We start from the raw sequence: 16,470 nt of genomic DNA on the forward strand, positions 1-16,470 counted from the left end.
AAAAAAAAAAAAAAAAAAAAAAAAACAAGAAATAATCAATGGATGATGTGGTGGGGGACACAGGAAGAGAATGGGGTGCCACGCTGGTTTGGGAGTTGAGGGGGTGACTTGTGAGATGAGAGGCTGTCCTCCAAACCTGCAGACCTGCACTGCCTGGCTGCGTGTGGCCAGTGAGCACTCAAAATATAGCACTCTGAACTGAGGTTGCCATCTGTGTAGAAGCTACGTGGGATTTCGAAGACCTAGGATGAAGGAGAGCATGTAGAACAGCTCATCAAAAATTTTTTAACATTGATCAGATGTTGAGATGATACTTGGGATAATTGGGGTGAAATAGAATATATCGCTAAAATTTATTTCCTCTTTCTTTTCCTACTACAAAATCTAAACTTGCCTATGTGGCACCCATTCATGGGTCACATCATATTTCCACTGGACGGAGCTGCTCCAGACAGAAAGAAAAACAAATGCGAAGGTTCAAAGTGCTAGAACAATGGAAAGGGTCTTTATCGTGGATTGTGCCACTTGCTGGCTGTGTGAACCTGAGAGGTTCCTGCATCCTTGGTGGTGAGACAAGGTTGTTAATCCCTTTCCTCCTGTGAGCGTTGAAAGGCATGAGCGGTAATGAATTGCCATTAAGGATTTTGTCTCACCTGCCATGGGGTAATGAGATAGAGTGGGAGTGTTGGTGGTCATGGAGATGCCCCTCCCTTCTGGACAGTCAGTGTCTCAAGGCAGCTATGGCTCTTTCTGGGCCATCAGCCCCTTTTCCCCTCGGCTCCTGGGGGTCGTACGTCCCCTCCACCCACCCCAGCACCCAGCTGCCAGGATCGGCCCTGTGCTCGTTCCCTGAGCCTCTGATACGCACCCCCTTTTTTCAGCTGCGGTGGCTCTTTCTAGACGTGAGCTCACTGAACGAGACAAAAGCCAATTTTCCTCACTCCAACTTAGGAGATTTGACTGTTGTATCGATGTCTGGCTGGGAACTGAATGAGCTTATCCAACCTCGCTTGAAATTGGCTGTTCGGAACCAGCTGATAGATAGAAAAAAAGGACAATTCCATGGGGAGACTTCAGGGGGATATCTCTCCTTCAGACCGAGGCGGGGACAGGGGACAGAGGCCTTCCGTGGTTGCTTTTGGACTCAGAATTGCCTCTATGAGGTCTCCCCTTCTTATCTGCTTCAGAGTTTTTAGTGCTGTGGCAGTCAGCAAAACAGAGATAATATTAACAACTGAAAGGGTTTTGGGGAGCTGTGAATGAGAGGATTGAAGGTGCTTCATGAGCAATAGGTACTCGATGCATGGTATTTTTATTTTATTTTATCATTATCAGCTTCATTTCCTCGGGCGTGGGAGGAAGGGGAGACCCATTAATTCTTCTCCACTGCATCATGGGGCCCCCCGTGGCTGAAGACAGCTCGGTAGGTTCTGCCCCAAACCCCGTTCCTCAGACAGAAATTATCAATGGCCACCAGTCTCCAAAGGCTTTCTATGGGGAGGACACCCTCTCCTGGGCTTTATAGATGTTATCTATTTATTTTTCCCTTTAACAGAAGGGGAAACTAAGGCTCAGAGATCATAACTCTTGACAAGTTCCCATGAACAGCAAATTGGCAAAACCAGGACTCCAAAGCAAGCATGCCAAAGATTCCCTTCTTACCAACCAGAGTCATCCCAGAACGGCAGGCTGTCCTCTGCTTAAAACCTCCGGTGACGGCAAACTCACTACCCCACAAGGCATTTATTAGTTAGCATTTTCTGAGTAGGACGGGGTGCCCCACACTGTTCCAAGGGCTCCTGCACATTAACTCAACCCACCCAGACTCCATTCACGGGAGGCAGGTGCCAGTATTGTCCCACTTCCCAAGTGAGAGATCTTGGTTCACGAACTTGTCCACAAGCTAATCAATGACACACCGGGACCTGCTCTAACTGATGGCATAGTCCAGACCAGAACCACTGCACCCTCTTGCCCCTTAGGAACTGTACAACCTGTATGTCTACAGGAACCCGTGAGAGTCTAGTAGGTACACTAGCACACTCATCCCTGTGTCCCGCAGCCATGGTGACTGGACATCTCTGGCCCTCTCCATTCAGTAGCGGGTACCTCCAAGGCCTGGAGCGGGAAGGGTATGCTTCCTATGGCTGCCATCCTGAAGATGCCTCAGACCCTCTGTAGACAAGAAAAACCCCAGTCCAGAACAAAAGCAGTCTGTGAACGATCCATCAGCATTCCTTAAGCAGGCCAGGCTGCTCCATTCACAATCGCCTCCTACCATATGTGATAAGCTATGACGTATGGTGTTCACTTACTCCTCTGTTCCCACAGAAATATGGCGGGCACAATCAATTTCCCTGTTTGTTCTCTGACCCACTGTTCCTGGGTTAAGTAGCCTGCTTTGTCTACATTTGTCAGTTGATACAAGCATCTCCCTGCCATGGGCACCACTATTGATGAACGTCGTCAGAATATGGAGCCTTGAATAATGTATAAAAGGATTCGACATGCAAAGTCTCCCTAGGAAGGGGAGGGGGTGGGAGGGTGGGTAGGGGGGGAGACCGAGTGTGATATGTTTTCTCTGTTGGAGCGCCTTCATTTACAAAGCATATTTGTCAAGTCTTTTGCTAAGAGTAATGCCACAGAGCAGCCTCCCATCATTCTTGTTAATGGGACTGTCTGTGTGTTACAGTAAACAGCTATAACTCTTCTATTTGAGCCATTGTGCAGCAGGCGGAGTTTTTACAGCATCCAATTAAGGGTGTCTCCAATTTGCTAGCTGGGATCAAGAGAGCTGTGACTCAGCCATTAGGCACCCCAGGTTCTGTGGAGGCATCTCAGGGAGGGCGGAGCTGCCCTTCCTCAATCGGACAAGGGAATCTGGAGCCCAGCTCTAGGCCAGCACAACCTAACTGTCCTTTAAAGAACACCACATCATGCCTGCTAAGTATTCAAAGATGTCAACTTGGTAGTAGAAACTTTTCTGAGACTCTTATAGAGACAGGAGAACACAGGAGCTCTGGAACGGGTCTACATGCATTCCAGTCTCAGCTCAGCGACGTACCGTATTTCCCTGAAAATGAGACCTAGCTGGACCATCAGCTCTAATGCGTCTTTTGGAGCAAAAATTAATATATGACCCGGTATTATGTTATATTATATTACATTACATTACATTATATTATATTAGACCTGGTATTATATTATATACCCGGTCTTATATTAAAATAAGACTGGGTCTTATATTAATTTTTGCTCCAAAAGATACAGTAGAGCTGATGGTCCGGCTAGGTCTTATTTTCTGGAAATTACGGTAGCTGTGTGACCTTGGGCAAGTTTCTTAACTTATTTGAACCTTAGTCTCAAATGTGTAAACAGGGACAAATCGTAGCATATAGTTTATAGGGTTGTTTTGAGAATCAAATGAGACCATGTGATATAGAATAAGCCACCACCAGCATCATCATTTCCTGGCCATGTCTCATTCCTCACCTCTCTGTGCCTAGTTGATCAGTATCCATTTTTCATGTTGCATCTCAAATCCCACCTCCTGATGACTACAGTCAACAGGGACTGACCATTAATAATCCAAATGGGGAGGGAGCTACTGCGAACCGGGTCCATGCATCACTCTCATAACTGTGCTATGGGATAAACTTTATCTCCCCATTTTACAGATGAGAACATTGAGGCTTGGAGAGTTTTAGTGGCTTCCTGAGGGCTCAGAGCCCCAACGTGACCGGATGAGGACTAGAGAACAGGCCTACCTGGAACCACAGCCCATGCTCTCCATGTCTCTCAGGTCTCGGTGTCACCTCCCCAGGATCAGGTCTGCCCTTCTGGCACTAATTACAACCTTTAATGATTGTCCTTTCCCATCTATCAGGACCACAGAAGATTATGAACTTCTCAGCACCATAGAATGTCTCCTTTTTATTCTATCACTCTTCTATTTTTTTTTTTTTAATGTCTAAGATGCCAAGACCCTGAGCTATCACTCAACCCGTTCTTCAACATTTTATGGGCTGGAGAGCTAACACCTTGTTTTACAAGCTCACCCACAGCCACTGGCAGAGTCTGTGGCAAAAGCAGGATTAGAATCTGGATCCTCTGATTTTCAATTCACCTGAAACATGCAGAGAGGTGATCTTTACAGAGATGCTTACTTGTCTGTTTTGGGTTTTGTGGTTTGGTAGACAAGGATTAGAAAGTCTTAAATCATTTCCTCCTGTCCAATTTCCATCCCTTCCACTGTAGTCACCTCCTCCTTCTTGCTTTTTCCAGAGAGATAGAGAATGGCTGGTGCCTTCCTTCAGAGGAAAACTTTCATGTTCACTCACTCAGTCCCCAGCAAACTGTCTGAGCGTCAAATATGTGCCCCATCTCTTGCTTGGGAGCTGAGGAGTTGGTGATGGATACAGGAGGTGTATTTGGGAACAAAGGACAGTAACAAGTAACCAGATATGTACAACACAGAGGGATGCATGCTGCAACCACCACCACTGAACCACCACTGACAACACACAGCAAATGCCTCATTTTGTGTTGTGTTCTTCTAAGTGTTACGAATAAATTAACCCACTGACTCCTCAAAACCAGAAACAAGTGGTTTCTCTTTCCTTTTATCAGATGAAAAGAGTAATGCACAGAAAAGCTTTTAAAATGTTTCTTAGTTAATGGGAGTACATGCAAAATGCAAGAGGGCCATAAAAGAGTTTTTTTATGTGAGAGATTTCCAGAAAGACCTGGTCATGTTGGAGATGATTCCTTTTAAAAACGGAAGGGTTTGCCAAGAAAATGGTTGAGTCATGGGAGTGGAAGCCTAGACAGCAGATAAGAAAGTTCTAAGACACTTGGGCACTGAAGAGCGTGATTTATTTTGGGAATCACTGGTATCTATCTCTGCACTGCTGATGCCAAATGCTTTAGGAGAGAATGCTTCAAGGCAGGGACAAGCCAAAGGCATCTCCCAACTTCTTCTTCCTTGGGGCCATTTGTCCCTTCAGCAATTTTATTGAGCACTCACTCTGTGCCAGCCTCTGCCTGCAAAGAGCTCCCAGTCTGGGAGGAGGTCGGAAGCAGATTATTCTAAGGATGGCAAATGCAGTGCTTGATATATACCTGGTGCACTATGGGGATACGGGTGAGGAGCAATGACACCAGGACAACCCACAGAATGGGGTACGCTGCTGACGTGCATAGAGTCTGACCAGGAGTAAACCACATTTGAGGTCAAGAGGTGACAGAAGAAGTGGCAGAACAGAACACAGCATGAAAAAAGGCATATGGGGGAAGCAGAGCTGCTGTGTGCAGCAAATCTTGGCTGGTACAATAGCCACCCCCCTCTTTGCTCTTGTTCAGGTATCTGCCAACAAGGTGCTCAGGGAGGACACTTCCAGCCACGAGAAATGAATTATGATTGGTCTGGACCATGGAGGTCATGCCATGGAGTCCAGTGTTAACCAATGGGGGAGCTTCTGGGGTAAATATTCTGCCCCTAAAAATGAAATAAGCAAGGGGAAAAGTCCCCTTCCTTCCTGTGGAGGAGAGGATACCTGAAGCGGTCCAGGTTTCTTACAATGATGAGGAGACCAGTTGGGAGGGAAAAGATCGATACCCTAAGAAGAGTAGAACAGAAAGATGGGAAGAATCTATATCCTTGTTGAGGTCATAGGACTGCCAAGCGAACCAGCCCTAGAATTATCTGCCTCTGGAGATTTTATTATGTGAGATATTAAAGATCTGTGTGTTTTAGGCCTCTGTTGGTTTGACTCATCTCTTCCTTGCAGCACAAAGTGTGATGTCTATGAGAAACCTTAAGCAACAAAGTGTGGCGTAGGCATCAGGAATGGGGGCCAGTCAGGGTGGGAAGGTAGGCCTGGTGTGAGGGAAGTTCACACATTCAAGAAAAGTTTTATCACAAGGTCAGCAGAGAGAACGAGAGAGAAAGGTGGGGGGAGTATGGGGCTGCAGGAAATGAAGGTTTAATGTTTGTGTAAATTGAAAGAAGGAATCTACTTGGAAATGAGAAAAAGCAAGATTAAAATGGAAAACACGGCCCCAAAGCTATTAATACCCAACAGATCCAAATTGAAAAATAAAAGCGATGGGTGAAGCATATAGTTCTCAAAATGAATTCATGTCATAAACCATTAACATCAGCTCTACCTTATTACCTGTAATTCCAGAGAGAGGGGCTGCAAGCAGTGTGGGGCCCAGAAATCAGGGAGAGAGAGAGAGAGCTCTGCTCCCAGGCCAGCCCAGTTCCCTCCACCCTGCTCCAAGCATCCTCCTCGCACCCCTCTCTTAGGCCTAGCAAGACCCCAAGTGAATCTTGTCCTGAGAGAGATCTTAAGCACCAGCCAAAGTTACTGCCAAAAGGTTCCGAAATCAAGAGAACGCTTGGTAAAAGCATTACATGTTTCTTTCCTCTTTTATGCATCTTCCCAAAAGCTCTCCCCAATTGCCCTCTCTGCGCTAATGGACATTAATCAGTGTTGATGAGAAATGTGTCAGCTCTGATCTACCATTAAGTCTCAGTCAATAAACGTCATGTAAACCTGGGCCACGTGCAGGGGAGGTGGGGGGCTGGTATGGTCTAGAATGTCCCTGATGATCCCCATGGCCAGTACCCACACACATCGCCACTTCAGAACCCTTCACTTCTGGAGTATAATAGTACGTTGTGGCAATAACTGCTTGTGCTTTGGACACAGACGCAGATTCAAGTCTTAGCTCTGCCACTTACGGGAGCTGCCATCTGACCTTAGGCGAGGTCTTAGGATCATTGAGTTTCAGCTTCCTGGTCCACAGTCAGGGTAAGCAAGCCGGCGTCTCCTGAGGATTAAGTCAGAGGGTATATGTGAGTGTCTAGACCAGTATGTAGCAGGTAACAGAAGCTCAATAAATGTTCCGTTTCCGCCATTTATCTCCGAAACCATTCTGGCCTCTTCTGAGCTTGTTCTTCCTGCTCTAGAAAGGATTTGGGGGTATGTAAGGCTCTACAGAAGAGATTTGATGATACTGGCATGTGGCCAGTTTCCATCCTTGAAAGTTTGTCCTTTGTGTAGTGGGAGGATCTCTTGTAGAGAAGCATCTCCTGGGATATTGATTTGATGACCATGTGTTATCTGCACAGGAGACTCATGGTGGACCCTCAGAATATTCCAGAATATTCTCACTTCCAAAGGCTGACTCTTTCTCAGCACCCACATCCACCACTCTAGTCACCCAGTGCGTAACTGCAGAGTCCTCTTCAGTTGGGAAGAATCTCCCTTAAGCACTCTGTCTTCAGAATATAACTAACACCCCTTTCCTCCAATTATGCTAGTCCAAGCCACACTCTTTCTTCCTGTGGACTGCTAACCAGCTCTTTGGTCGGCCTTTGCCCCACTCCATTTCATCACCACACAGCAGCCAGAGCCACACTTGGTCAACCCTCTGTTCAAGACTCGTCCATCGTTTCCCACTGTTTCACTGGAAATCCAGAACCCTTCATTAGCCCTCCATTTCTTGTATATCTCACCCAATCTTCTCTCTTGCCGTGCATTTCTCTCTCTGAGTGCATTTCTTAGCCTACGTTGCAGTTTCCTCACCTGTGACATAAAGATGATACTGACTAAGGCTGATGGATGATTCAAGAGGATACAGCACAGAAGTCACCGTGTACCAAGCTAGACTTCTCACCTACGTTCTAGGATCTTTGAGAAGCAGCTCCTCCCCCAGCAGACAAGCTCTGTTTACTATACATGTATACTCTCTTCTCTTCTCAAATGGGCTCTCTTGACACCCCATTTTTCCTTGTCTCCGCCAGCCATGCTACTCAACACACACAAACACACACACACACCCCTACTAGACAGCCTGACATGCTAGCTTAGCTCCAGGAGAGTTAGGACGGGCTTAACCACCATGGCATTAGTGGCAAATGAGTGTTCCCTGCACAGAGCTGCAGATCGTATTAATAGGCTGCCACAACCCCCGAAGTTCCTGCTTGTTCTCCAAGAAGCCTCCTCCCTCTAGGACCACGGCCTTCTTCCACAAGCCCACCCTCAGCCCAAGCTGCCCTCACTAGCTGGCCCCACCTTATCCGCCAGGATACGGAACCATGGCCATCTGGGCTCCCTGGAGGAACCACCATGAAGGTCCATGCATCTCTCTTCCCTCGTCCTGAGTCTTAATACCTGACTCGGGGGCCCAGAGTTCATAAAATGCCTCACACAGGCCACAGTTCATGGATCGTCACTCTTCAGGTTGGAAGACCTTTTCCATTCTTTTGACAACCTCCCCACCCGATACGAAGTCCAGTCTTTTCTTGCAGGGGACTCTTCATGTTCATTGTATCCATTTCAGCTTTCGGGATGTGACAGCCTTCCTATCAGGCAATTCTTCATAATTATCTAAAATATAGTTCTTACTGGGGCAACAGAGCCAACCTAAGAGCCACTGAATGCCTCGAGAGTCAGCATCTCTATCACTAGGTAAAACCTAATTGATTTGCACTGTGCGTGTGTCACATTACACTAGCTAGCTTATGTTGGTGTGACATGAGGAGATTTTAGGAGGTGATGCTTATTATACTACTGGCTTTGAAAGTGGCGGAAGGGGTCATGAGCCAAGGAATGCAGAAGGCTCTAGAAGCCAGAAAAAGCAGGAAAATGGATTTCCACCTAGAGTGTCCAGAAGGGATGCAGCCCGCCAACAGCCTGATTTTATTTTAGCCCAGTAAGGCCAATTCAGACTTCTGACCTCTAAACTATAAGATAATCAATTTGTGTTGTTTTAAGCCACTACATTTGCAGTCATTTGTTACAGCAGCCATAGGATGCTGATACTGTCTTGTTTTCAAACCCATTCTAGTGTAGTTCTAACCTCTTTCCTAAAGTTCATCCAGCCTGTCTTACATGTTGAGTTCCTTTTGTCTTTCCATTTATTCCCAGAGAGTCATCAAGATTCAATCCCCAAGTTTTCGTGATAATAATCACAACGCATTTTATGCTAGATACTGGGTTTTACATGAATTATCTACTTTAATCCTGACAATTATACTCCCGTGTGATTATGATTATCTCACCTCACAGATGGGGAAATTGTGGTATCAAGTCCCAAAGTTGGTTAGTGCTTAGATCCCTGGTCTACCAGGCTCTAAGCATTGTGGTTTAACCGCTAGGCTGCATAACTCTGCATAACTCTGTGTCCCCCACTGCTTGTGCTCCTTCCTACCTCCTGTGGCTGCTCACCTCTCAACTTGGCATAGCAATGTACTTCTGTTATGCGGAGACCCGAGTGCTTTTTTATGCTGGTTCAGATTTCACAGATGGTGAGATGACAGAGCAGATAACTTCCCAGAATCTCAGTTTGCAGTAGGGATACCATGGAAACAGGTGAGAACTGCATGACTTGTTCTGTTTTGACTCTTATTTTAATTTGGATGGATGGATATAAATCAGTGCTTCACATTCAACATCAACCAAAACCCTTTGGGGCAACCACTAGAGATTTAGAGAGGTGAAGGGACTTCCCCAAGGTCACCAACTTGGGCAGAGGCTGACAAGGGAATTGAAGTCAGGTATTCCTGGCTGCAAAGCTTCCTTGCTTTATGCCTTTTGTATAATGTGCTATGACTGACATTGGACTTCCACTTGTAACAGTAGCTCTCAAACTGGCAGTTGAGAAACAAGTTGTACCACATGGGAAGCTTTTAAGAGTACAGATTCCTTTGACCCACCTCTGAGACTTTGATTCTCTTTGTCTGGATCACTGCCTGGGAATATGAAGGGAGTTTTTGTTATTTTTGTTGTAGTTTTAAACTTCTCAGTTGATTACAGCTAGTTTCGGAAAACACACAGAGGCAAGAACACGTTGTATGTTCTTGCAAAGGTGAAATATGCATGTGTGTTCCCTCTACCCCCATAGCAAATAAAATCGGCAAGTCTCTTCTTGGAAGATCTGGGAGGAGAGTTCGTCCCTGATACAGAGGATTTCAGTAACTCAGATGAAGGTGGGATGGAATCAGACATGGCCACGGTGGACAGACGTTCTGGGTATGTTCCCCTCCCCAGGAAGTTCTCTAGAAACAAGTGGAAAGCCCACAAAACCTGTTTACATTGTCTTCTCTGAGCCTCTTTTCACCTCCAAAATAAAAGGAACCATTAAAACATTTACCCATTTTCATCATCCTAAAGATTTGGTGAGACGTTGCATGTGCAAGAAACGCCTTTTGGTCTTCTTTTAAATCTCAGAAGTCATCATCACCACTATGATTGTTGCAATAATTCAAGTATTTCAGGAGCTTACACATGAAACCCCTCCTCCATAATCTGACTTCCAATGCATGACACCAGTCTAGAGACTTCCCTAGCTCATGGCATCTTTCCTATATTTCCATTTCCATTCCAGAAAGTCAAACCTGTTGCACTTTAGGATCAGGCATCCCATGCCAACAGCACATAGACCAGCTATTTCTGTAGGTGTGTGCCAGCCTGGCTCCCAGCATCCTCCCTCAGCTGTCGGAACAACTCTCACTGTCAAAACTTTCTGAGAAGAGTCATTAGTTTCAGAGACACGGGAAAGGAAGGATGTTTTGCCTGGGGCATCTCTTTGAAAAGGTCTAACTTTCTAAAATGGTAAGTAAGCCAGACTTCTTTTCTGGGGGTGCATGGAGGGCAGAAGCAGCTCAGTCAGGCTATCACCTCTGGGAGCCAGCTGGTGTTTGAGACATCATTACTTCCCCAAGTCTTCCTCCCTTCCCCCACTGTGCTCTGTAGTGCAGCCTGGGAAGTGAGCTCTAAGAGCAGCCTGCACAGCTCTGATTACACCAGCAAGCACCGCGCTGAGGATTTTTATTATGTGGTAAAGACGGAGAAAAGAAAAAAAAAATCCAGAACACTAGCTGGCAGGGGGAAAAACCCTCCTGCCTTTAGATAAAGGTGCAAATTATTTTATAAGCGTCTGAAGCAGCAAAGCTTGTGAAAGGTGAACGTGCCATTCAACACCACTGCTAATCTTCAGTTTGCAGTGCCCACGTTTCTGAGTCAGCTCGTGGAGATGCCAATATGATCAGGGGAAGTAAGATTAGGCCTAACAAGATACGACAGAAAGTCTTAGGTCAGCTGTGACAACCTGAGTTCAGATTCCCTGCCTCTGCTCTGAGCTCTGAATTTTAGGGTCTAGTTACTTCTTACTTAAATCCCATAAACTCATGTTCCCTGGCATTCATCTTTTATCCCCCTGTTCTCCTGGAGTAGAATGCTCGAGAGCCCAACAGCTGCACCCTTAGTGGCTTAAGCTTAACTGCCAGCAGGTAATAATAGTCTCTCATCTTAAGAAAGGGAAGCTGGAAGAAGGGGAAGAAAAGGCATCAGTGAAGAGAGATATCCATCCGCCTTGCTGGAATTGTAAAAGTTAAAAGCAGAGCATTGCTTGTGAATTTGGACTTGGAGGCTGATAATGTGCCTCTATGGGCCTCGCTTCTGTCCAGGTGGGTGCAGCGAACATTCACAAGTTGATTGTGCATGGTGACAGTTAAACTGAATTAATTCTGCCTTCTCACTTCTTTCACCCTCTGCAAGTGTTAATCACCAAGTTCAATGCACCCTGCCCTTACAGTCTCTCTCAAATCCGTCTTCTTTCCTCTGCTCCTGCTGCCACTGCCCCAGTACATTCCACCATCACCTCCCATCTCAAGAGCTATAGTCATTGCCCACTCACTCTCTCTCTGTATCTGTCCTCCCTCCCCCGACGTGCCCCAAAGCCATTTCCTCAGAACTGCTGTGGTAGCTTCTACCTTCCTCAAATATTTATTGAGCACGTGGCACGCACTATGCTTGGCATTGAGAAGAAATTGTAAAAAAAAGAAAAGAAAAGAAGAAGAAGAAGAAAGAAAAAGAAAAGAAAAAGGAATAGACACCATCTTATATGAGCTGAATGTGTCCCCCTAAAATTCATATGTTGAAGTCCTGGCCCCCAGTACTTCAGAAGGTGACTGTATTCAGAGATAAGGTCTTCAAGATGTGATTAACTTAAAATGAGTTCCCTGGTGTGGGCCCTAACCTCCTATGACTGGTGTCCTCATGACAGCAGGAGATTAGGACACAGACACGCACAGAGGGAAAACCATGTGAACTCTCAGGGAGACAGAGGCCAGCGACAAGTGCAAGAGAGGCTCAGAAGGAACCTGCCGACACCTTGATCTCAGACTTCCAGCCTCCAGAACGGTGGGAAAATAAATTTCGGTTATCTAAGCCACTCAATCTGGTACTTTGCTAAAGCAGCCCTAGCAGACTAATATGTAGTCTCACGGAGCTTACGATTTAGTACAGAAGACAAGAATTAGTCAAATGATTATACACCTCCATGTATAAGTATGGTAGGTGTGATGGAGGACAACATACGGGGAGATATACGACGTCAGACAATTAAGTTCGCGAACTCATCCTAGAAAAAGTGCTACAAACCTCATTGCTGAATATCACTATGGTCACCTTCAAAGTACTCCCCTTGGGAAGCTATGCACCGATGCCAGCGCCTAGTCCACCCTTCAAAGCAATGTTGGAACTCTTTTTCTGGAATGGCCATCGGAGCTGTCGTCGTATTACCCTTCATGTCCTGAATGTCAACAAAATGTCTTCCTTTCAAAATGTCTTCCTTTCAAGATTTCCTTTATCTTCAGGTAAAGAAAGAAGTCATTGGGGGCCAGATCAGGTGAGTAGGGAGGCTGTTTCAGTCCAGTTATTTGTTTACTGGCTAAACTCCCTCACAGACAGTGCCGTGTGAGCTGGTGCATTGTCGTGATGCAAGAGCCAGGAATCATTGGTAAAAGTTCAGGTCGTCTAACTTTTTCACGCAGCCTTTTCAGCACTTCCAAGTAGTAAACTTGGTTAACGGTTTGAGGGATATCAAAAAAAGGTTAGCAACATGGGAACAATAAGTTTGAGAATAACTTAATTATCAGACTTTGTAGATATGGAAATGGATACAGATATAGATAGTGATATCAACATAGAGATATGGGTACTGATTGAGATATGGATATAGAAACAAATATGGATATAGATATGGATATAGATAGGTATATCAGGAGGAACTGCTCTGGTCTGGGTGAGGTGAGATGGCCTCCCTGAAAAAGCAACATTAGAGTCAAGACCTAAAGGAGAATATGAGCCAACAAATACACACACACACACACACACACACACACACACACACACACACACACGGTGCCAAAAAAATGTATACAAATTTTAAAACAGGAAAAAACGATTACAAGTGTAATACACAATATATACTGGGTAACAAAAGATGTTACCCAATACATAGATAACAAAAGATGAATACAAGTCACATTTGATTTCTGCAATTACAAGAGGTGCTCAGAGTGGTTCCCATCAGCATAATTTTAATAGTTTTTCCTTTCTTAAAATGTGTATACATTTTTTTGGCACCCTCTGTGTGTGTGTGTGTGTGTGTGCGTGCGTGCGCGCGCGCACGCGCGTGCGTGTTTATGAATTTCAGGCCGAGAAAAGCATGAAAAGTACCTAAGACTAAAAGGGGCATGACCATTCATGAAAGCCCATCTGAGGCTGGGATGTAAAGAGTGAGGGCACGAGGAGGAAAGTGATACAAGGAGATTCCAAAGGAACAGGTGAGGGCCAAACTGCCTGGTGGTTCCCATTGCCTCTCTGATCACATTCAAGGTCTTCAGTGCAGCTTCCAAGGTCCTCTGGGATCTGGCTTCAGGCTATTCCATTTTCCATCTCTTCCTGCTGACATCCCATGGAAACCAACCAAGTTGCATGCAAGTCCTTCATGCCCTCTCTTGCAGTCAAGCTTTTAAAAGGATGTGTCCTGGGCCAGCAGGACCACTCGCCCTTGCCTTCTGTCTTTTTCAACCTTGAAGACTCAGTTCAGAACTCAGCTCTTCAGGAAAGACTTCTCTAAGTCCAGCAGGCAAAATTCAGTCTTTGTTTATTCGACAAAAGTTTGTAGACCTGTGCTCTCTTGGGACAAGAGCTACGCGTACAATGATACAAGAATTACATCAACTCCCTTGAAAACCACCACCCTGGGGTCTCCCCTTCTTGTCCTCAAGATATTCTGTACCCACATCAATAATTACATTGGCACATTGTTGTGGACTTGCTTACATATTGGTCTCACGCACTGGACTGTCATCTTTGTTTTGCCAGCTCCTTAAAGAGTTCCTGACAATTAACAGGCACCCAAGAAATGTTTGATAAACTGATGAGTAAAAGTACTTTAACAATCATCCTTCAAATGGAAAGTACGATGATTCTTCATTCTTTCAAACAGGAGTCAGCAAACTTTTTTTTTTTAAAGGGTCATACAGTGAACAATTTAAGCTCGTAGACCAAGAGGCAAAATAAAGGTTGTTAAAGAAAACCATTTAAAAATGCAAAAACCATTCTTGACCCATAAGTCATACTTTCTCAAGCCTTCTTTAGAGTCCTACAGCCAGTAAGCAATCACCATTTACAGATAATATGATTAGAAGTCAGAAAGGTTAAGTGACCCGGACAAAGTTATATAGCACGTTTGCATTTTTATTTTCCCTACATCCTAATAATCCTATTTATTCCTGAGAGCCAGACTACCTGGTTTTAATCACCAGATTTATTGCTCTTCAAGCGTGTGACTATGCAAATTATTTACCCTCTCTGTGCATTCATTCATCCATCGGTAAAATTGGAATGATGTTAGTTGTATTAGTTTTCTTAGGGCTGCCATAACAAATTGGCATACACTCAGTGGCTTAAAACCACAGAAAGTTATTCTCTGGCAGTTCTGGAGGCCAGAAATCCAAGATCAAGGTGTCAGCAGGGCCGTGCTCCCTCTGAAGGCTCTAGGAGAGAATCCTTCCTGGCCTCTTCCAGCTTCTGACAACTTCAGGAGTTTCTGGGCTGGGGGCCACACCACTGTGGTCTCTGCCATCATCTTCATGTGGCCTTCTCCTCTGCGTGTCTTCTAGGATCCACCCAGATCTAGGATCCACCCAGAGACGCCTTCTCATTGTAAGACCCTTAACTTCATTATAACTGCAAGACCCTTTTTCCGAATAAGGTCACACCCATGGCTGTTGAGTGTGTATATCTTTGGGGATCCACCATTCAAGGCACCATCATAATTATATGTATATCTCAGAGGGCTGGTCCCAGTTGGTTAATAGGGCTTGCCACAGTGTCTGGCGTATTGTAAGCAATTAATAACACTAGGAAAAGCATTCAACTTGAATGCATTCACTCATGAATCTTGACGATAAGTTCCGGACAAAGGCCCCCATAAGCTCCATCTTACTTCCAGGAGTTAGCAACTCCCGAAGCAGGTCTGTTGCATTGTTCTCTCTGTTGTCTTTGGATGTCCATTCTTTCACTCAAGCATTGTTCTTCCTCCAACGTAGTCACCAGGCTTTTCAGACACTGCTTTTGTCGGTGGGTATTCTTAATTTTGTCTCCAGGACACTCTGCCAGCCAGGCTGGGTGAGTTAAAACTCTGCCCATCTCACATAAAAACCCCCTTGTTTGCATTGTTTTCTGCGTAGGGCTAGGGAAGGGTAAGAGGAGAGAAACTTTTAAAGGGTTTCACTGCATGGAGGTGCCACTGCCGCAAGCCCTCACGACAATACGACTTCTGTCATGCCTTTTTCCTGAGGAGAGGGAGTGCAGAAAACTTTCCCCCGTGTGTGAAAATCAGATGAGCCTCACAGAGCCCTGCTCCCAGCAGCCCTTTACACAAGAATATTCCTTTAATTAAGCTCATAATAGCAGATCTTATACCAGAGCTCCCTGGGACCTAGAGGTACCTCTCCTAAATCTCAGCAACCAGCCTGGAAAAGGTAAAAAGACATTGCCCCCACCACCTGTGAATTCTAGCAGGCTATTAAAGATAGAGTCTTGAGAGGTAGAACCCCCATTGGGGAAGGTGGGAGATTAATTATAAAACCCTAAATGAGGTAGGAAAATAGCACACAAGACCCGGGTTCAAATCCTAGCTATATGCCTTTTGCTAGCTATGTGTCTTTAGCCAGTCGCTTAGCTTCTCCTGAGCCTCAGTTATCTCATCTGTTAAATGGGAATAACATCACTGGTCTCGTTACGTTGTGAGGATTAAAAGGGGATGATGGACAAGAAAATAACCTGAAACACAAACGTTTAATCATTTTTGTATGCTATCTCCTATGTTTCATTTCCCTAAGTCTTTTCTTATTTTCTCATCTGAAAAAATGAGGGAGTTGGACTCTGCCCTGTCTCTGAGTATCATTCCAGATTTTCCTGGTCTGGAAAATGTAAGAACATCCTTACTTCGTAACTTGCTGTGCTGTTTGTCCAGAAATGGAAACCCCAAGGCATGAATGAGGGAGTCCTGCCCTGCTCTCCTGCTTTCTCCTCTGTCTTTCAGATGCTCCAGAGCTCTCTGTTTGCTATTCTCCACTCCAGCAGAGCAAAGAGATTTCTC

The sequence above is a fragment of the Rhinolophus ferrumequinum genome, assembly GCF_004115265.2.
Source record: "Rhinolophus ferrumequinum isolate MPI-CBG mRhiFer1 chromosome 15 unlocalized genomic scaffold, mRhiFer1_v1.p scaffold_54_arrow_ctg1_1, whole genome shotgun sequence".
Taxonomy (NCBI): Eukaryota; Metazoa; Chordata; class Mammalia; order Chiroptera; family Rhinolophidae; genus Rhinolophus; species Rhinolophus ferrumequinum.